This window comes from Gekko japonicus, unplaced genomic scaffold (genome assembly GCF_001447785.1).
Source record: "Gekko japonicus isolate JY-2015 unplaced genomic scaffold, Gekko_japonicus_V1.1 scaffold4167, whole genome shotgun sequence".
Classification (NCBI taxonomy): Eukaryota; Metazoa; Chordata; class Lepidosauria; order Squamata; family Gekkonidae; genus Gekko; species Gekko japonicus.
In genome coordinates, this window is record NW_015163213.1 from 84,961 (window position 1) to 91,840 (window position 6,880).

Consider the following 6,880-nt stretch of genomic DNA (forward strand, 5'->3'; position numbering starts at 1 on the left):
GGGGGGAAAGAATGGATCCCAGGTGCTTCTGCCTGCCAGAGGGGCTGGTGCACACTTCCGGTGATGTCAGGGGGTGTGGCATATGCTAATAAGTTATGCTAATGAGCTCCTGCAGCTCTTTTTCTACGAAATGACCCCTGCCCAGAATTTGTTGGCCTTAAAGGTGTCGATGCACACACAAGAGCTTATACCCAGAATTAAACCTTGCTGGTCTTAAAAGTTCCCCTGGAGTCAAACGTTCTCCTGCTCCTTCAGTCCAGTGCAGCCGCCCATCTGAATCTATCCCCATGGCCATTACTAGCCTCGGGGCCAGAGCCAGCCATTAGGTAGGGTTGCCAACTCCAGCTTGGGAAATTCCTGGAGATTCAGAGACAGTACTTTCAATTTGTCTTAGGCTGGGTGGTATGCCATAGAGCAGTGATGACGAACCTTTTGGAGACCGAGTGCCCAAACTGCGACCCAAAACCCACTTATTTATCGCAAAGTGCCAACACGGCAATTTAACCTGGATACTGAGGTTTTACTTTAGAAAAAACAACTCATACGTTAGCTTAAGATGATCCAAACAAAGTAAGGAAAGCAATCCCAAATGCTTTCATTGACTTAAAATGATTTGGCAGAGAATTCGACACTTTAATGATGGTCTGGGCCTGGCTGGGGCGATGGCACGCGTGCCCACAGAGAGGGCTCTGAGTGCCACCTCTGGCACCCGTGCCATAGGTTCGCCACCACTCATAGAGTCTGCCCTCCAAAGCATCCGTTTTCTCCAGGGGAACTGATCTCTCGTCTGGAGATCAGTTGTCATTCGGGGAGAACAGGGCCCACCTGGAGGTTCAAAAAACAAATGTATACACTGCAAAAACCTTATTTATAAGTTAAAGTGTTCTATAGGTTCCATTGTACACCTTGAGAAAGACAGGATTGTCAGCTGCTATGATTGTCAGCTGCTTAATGGGAATTTTGTAGGACCAGCAACAAACATCAATTTAAACTTCAATGTAACCACAAAAGGAAACTTCCCCCTTTAGAAGACTTTCAAGCAAGGAGAAGCGGGGGTACAATTCTAGAAACTCCCATTGGGGTTGATTGTGTTCTTGGGGGGGGAAAGAGCAGTTTCTGTCAGAGCTCTCTCAGCCCCACCTACCTCACAGGGTGTCTGTTGTGGGGAGGGGAGGGGAGGGGAGGGGAAATGAGTTTGTAAGCCGCTCTGAGACACCTTTGGATAGTGAAGGGCCGGGCGGGGGATGAATCCAATCTCTTCTCTTCTTCTTCTAAAAAGGATGTAAAGTGACTGGTAGCTATTAGATTGTACAAATTCTTGAGATTGCATGTAATGGATATATACCTGATTTAGAATATTATGAATAATACACAATGCACTTTATAAGATGGAACCTATAGAACACTTTAACTTATAAATAAGGTTTTTGCAGTGTATATTTTTGTTGTTTGACTCTTCTAACACTGCAGCTCGAGTTTCCCCACCTGGGGGTTGGCAAGCCTACTTATTAGGTGGGACTGACTATTTCCAGGTGGGGCAAACTAGTACTAGAATTGGGGTGATGGTGGTGCACTCAATGCTCGCTCCACCTTGGCTTCAGTCCTGTGGACGACACTGGCCATAGGGTTGGGGCGCATGGGCCTCATGAGTAGCCAGCAACCACCAAGAGCCTCAGTTTCTTCCAAGACCAACCTTTGCACTACAGTGTTTAAAAGCACCCCAACTGAGTGTTTCATCAAAGTATTGAGCTCCCTTGCCATAGCTCAGTGGTAGAGCATCTGTTTGGCATGCAGGAGTTCTCAGGTTCAATCCCCGACATTTCCAGCAAAAAGGACCAGGCAGTAGATGAGGACGACGAAGAGGAGGAGGAGACTGGATTTATACCCCACCCTTCACTACCTGAAAGAGTCTCAGAGCGGCTTACAATCTCTTTTCCCTTCCCCTCCCCACAACAGACACCCAGTGAGGTAGGTGGGGCTGCGAGAGCTCTGACAGAAACTGCTCCTGAGAGAACAGCTCTGAGAGAACTGTGGCTTGCCCAAGGTCACACCAGCAGTTGCATGTGGAGAAGTGGGGAATCGAACCCGGTTTGAGCCAGTTTGGTGTAGTAGTTAAGTGCACCGACTCTAATCTGGGAGAACCACTCCTCCACTCGCAGCTGCTGGATGACCTTGGGCAAGCCATATCAGAGATGTTCTCTCAAGAGCTGTCCTCGAAAGAGCTCTTTCAGCCCCATCTACCTCACAGGGTGTCTGTTGTGGGGAGGGGAAGGGAAAGGAGTTTGTAAGCCGCTCTGAGACCCCGAGTGAAGAGCAGGGTATAAATCCAATCTCCTCCTCCTCCTCTTCTTCTTTCTCTTCTTCTTCTGACAAGAGCTGTCCTTGAAAGAGCAGTTCTTGAAAGAGCTCTCTCAGCCCCACCTCCCTCACAGGGTTTCTGTTGTGGGGAGGGGAAGGGGAAGGGAAAGGGAGGGAAAGCCGCTCTGAGACTCCAAGTGAAGGGTGGGGTATAAATCCAATCTCCTCTCTTCTTCTTCTCCTCCTTCTCCTCCCCCCCCCTTCAGATTAGAGTCCACGCTCCAAACCACCATAGCAAACTGGCTCTGTGAAAGACCTCCGCCTGAGACCCTGGAGAGGTTCTGCCAGTCTGTGTAGGCAAGGCTGACCTTGATGAGCCAACAGTCTGAGTCAGTAGAAAGCAGTTTTATCTCATGCCTATGTAACAGTATTGAGCTGACGGCTTAAAAATAAACCTCCGCAGGTACCGAAATCCAGGGTTATCGAAGGTGACAAATTCCGCTGGGGTTGATTTGCTGCAGGGAGGGGGAAAAGCAGAAGGCTCTTATGGTACCTGAAAAACTGAACAGATGTATTTTGGCATCATCATAAGTGGTGGAAGGAAAAAGAGTAAACGCTTGCGCCATCCAATAAATCTGTTAGTCTCCAAGGTACCCCAAACTGTGCTGTGCAATCGTTCCTAAGCATAGTATACGACACTCCCAGCTGTTAGGTCTGTCTCTGAGACCCTGTATGTCAAGATGTGAAGAAATGAACCCAGGACCTTCACCATGCAAAGCAAGTGCTTTACTACCAAGACATGGACCCTCTCAGTTTATTCTTCCACAATTTGCTGAGTGGTCGGGTTAGAATGGATAAAAGGAAGTCCTTCTTCACCCAGAGAGTGATTAACACATGGAATTCACTGCCACAGGAGGTGGCGGCGGCTACAAGCATGGACGGCTTCAAGAGGGAATTGGATAAGCATAAGGAGCAGTGGTCCATCGGTGGCTATTAGCCGCAACGTATAGATAGGGACTCTCGGTCTGGGGCAAGGGATGTTCTGTATTCTTGGTGCTTGGGGGGGGGCAACAGTGGGAGGGCTTCTAGTGTCCTGGCCCCACTGCTGGACCTCCTGATGGCCCCTGGTATATTTTGGCCACTGTGTGACACAGAGTGTTGGACTGGATGGGCCACTGGCCTGATCCAACATTGGCTTCTCTTATGTTCTTAACGTTTATGTTCTTAATTCTACTTGGCTTCATATTCAAGCTCTAGATTTCATCAATTTATTTCGTTCATGGTGGGAAAGGCAATGTCTGGCGTACAGAGAAGAAGAGAAGAAGGCCTTGAAGAGGGCAGCAAGAAGACAATTCAATAGGATAGTGGGGACCGTACCTTCTCTCTCCTGTCAAGTGCCGTTCCTTGTCTGTCTCCAGATTGCTACTCTTAGGGCAGTTTTCCCCTTCCTCTTGAAAGTGCCACACTCAATTTCTTCTCTCTCTCTCAGCTAGAGATGTAGTTAGGAACCTGTCTCTGTCTCTCCTCTTTCCTATCAAGTGTGTTAGTTCTTAAACAAACCTTTATCTATTCTTTAATCAGGTTGTGCATCATTGCTGTGTTAATTACTCTGCCAACAGTTCATAGTCTGCCCTTTTCCCCAAGGGGGACTGGGACGGAATCAGTTTGGGGCAGTGGTTAGGAACGCGGACTCTAATCTGGGAGAACCGGGTTTGATTCCCCACTCCTCCACATGCAGCTGCTGGTGTGACCTTGGGTCAGTCACAAGTTCTTTCAGAGCTGTTCTCCCAAGGGCAGTTATCAAGAGAGCTCTCTCAGTCCAACCTACCTCACAGGGTGTCTGTTGTGGGGAGGGGGAGGGAGAGGAGATTGAAAGGTGCTCTGAGACTCCTTCGGGTAGTGAAGGGCGGGGTATAAATCCAATCTCTTCTCCTCCTTCTATTTGACTTACAGACCCTGCTCTGCCCCCCTCCTTGGCACTGCCAACTCCTGCAGGGAGTTACTTCTTCCACAGGGACCCAAACATAACAACCCTGTGAGGCAGGTTAGTCTGAGAGCGTGTGACTGGCCCAAGGTCACCCAGTAGGGTTGTCGGCTCTGAGCTGGGAAATTTCTGGAGATTTGGAGGTGGAGCCTGGAGAGGGTGGGGTCTGGGGAGGGGCAGGACCTCCATGGGGGGTAGGTGGGGCTGAGAGAGCTCTGACAGAAACGGCTCTTTTTCAAGAACAGCTCTTATCAGAACTACAACTTGCCCAAGGTCATCCGGCAGCTGCGAGTGGAGGAGTGGGGAATCAAACCCGGTTCTCCCAGATTAGAGTCTGCGCACTTCACGACGACACCACACTGGCTCTCAAACCTTGCTGCTAGTCCTTGTTGTGTTCCTGAAATCACTTAATAAACTAGAGCCGATCACTGCAATGTGTCCAGAACCCAATATTTAACAACAACGTTTAATTTTTGAGTAAAATCTTTTGTTTTATTTCTCTCTGGATCTTTGTGCTCTTCCCCCCCATTAATGCTTTTAAAAGCACGCTTCTTTTTTATCTGTATGCTTTTTCTTTTATGCAAAATAAACATCAGTTATTGATTTGGTCTCCTTCAGCCATTTAACCTGCAGCTTGAAGGGTACCAGGAAACATTCGACATCAATTCTGGCAAACATTAACAAACCACACACACTCGTTTCAAACCTTCCAAGAATCCACTGACAATTGCGGTCTGCCACGAACACTGCAATTGTGACAACGAGACACTCCTTTTGTGAGTCTAGTTCAGGAGAGGGGGTAAAGATTTTATAAGCTAGGGATGCTTTTTGACACTCTGTTGGCAGGGAGGCCGTGTGTGAGAACATACCCTGGGGAAGGTGGCCTGCTTAGGGACAATTACATTGTCTAATTCAGCCTGGGATAAGCATGGTGCTAACCCTCCTAATAATTTCAGCCTCACCCCAAACGTGAATCTTGCACCGAGCACATGCTAGGGCCCAATTAACTGGGTCACACGTTCGAAATCCAAGCCTCATCAGTTTGGGCTCAGACTGCGGGAGTCTCTCGGTGGCTTATGAAGAAAGCGCTGAGAAAGGCAAAACCGCTCAACTCCGAGAAGCGCTGAGGCAGTGGATTACGGAGACCCAAGAAGGGGGGCGGGGGAGAAAGAGATGGGTTTAGGCTGCCAGCTGCAAATAACATCAGGACTTTTTTGCTGTTGTTGTTTTCAGACAATTTGCAAGGGATTTTGCGAGCGCAGGTATTTCTGAGGAACACTGAAAATACACGCACAGGTGTTTCGTGCCTCCTTCCTCAAGGAAGTAAAAAAAAGAAGGAATGTTTTAAGCCAGTCGGGTGGAAACCTGTTTATTTACAATATGAACAGGCTACAAAGGAATCCCAGAGATCAGGGGTCATTTCCTGCCGGAACACCCCGGAGCAGTGCTCTGGCACGAAGGAGCCCAGGCCCCGCCCCCTGCCCTCGGAGACTCTCAGGGAGGGGGTGGATTTAAATGCCTGAGTTCCCTGCCTGATCTTCTCCTGGAGCACCTGGAGAAGATTGGGCAGGGAACCCAGGCACGACTGCCTCCCTGCCCTCCCCGTCTCCAGCCAACCCGGGGGGGGGGTTAAACTCATTTGCATAACTCATTTTAAACATGCCTGCCCTTTGTCAGGGGGTGTGGCATATGCAAATGAGCTATCTCTTTTTCTAGGAAGTGACCCCTGCCAGAGATGCTAGACAGGCACACATGAACAGACGTGCAGCTGCCTTACACTGAATCAGACCCTTGGTCCATCAAGGTCGGTGTTGCCCACTCGGGCCGGCAGCTGCTCTCCAGGATCTGAGACAGAGAGGTCTTTCACATCAGCTACTGCCTGGTCCTTTCAACTGGAGATGCTGCTGGGGATTGAACCTGGGACCATCTGCACGCCAAGCAGATGTCCTGTCACTGAGCCACGGCCCCTGCCACTACAGGCCGCCCCCCCGAAACAGGATACTTGAACACATGAAGCTGCCTTATATTGAATCAAACCCCTTGGTCCATCAAGGTTAGTATCATCTACTCAGACTGGTAGCGGCTCTCCAGGGTCTCAGGTGGAGGTTTTACACATCACCTACGACCTGGTCCTATTAACTGGAGGAGCTGTTGGGGATTGAACCTGGGACCTTCTGCCCGCAAAGCAGAGGCTCTTCCACTGAGCCACAAGCCCTCCCCAAGGGATGCTGCCAACTGATCCACAGAGGGAGCCTGTGTGGCGCTTGTGTCTTCAAGAACTGGCAAAGCTTTAATTATTGCCTACAAATTGTCAGAATCGGACCCTTGCTGGACCACAGGGTCAGTCTAGATAAGCTCTGGTGTCCTATTTATTTATTTATTTGTTAGATTTATACCCCGCCCTCCCCAGCAGGCTCAGGGCACCTACAACAAAGGCAATTGCCATAACAACAGTTAAAACATCATAAAACAATCATTACACAATAAAAACAATCATTAAGTAAAGTGCGGTGCTCTTGATGTTAAATTTTTTTCTCAATCCAAGATGGGTTCATTCATTAACCTAACCTGACAGCATGCATTCTTTGGTTACCTAGG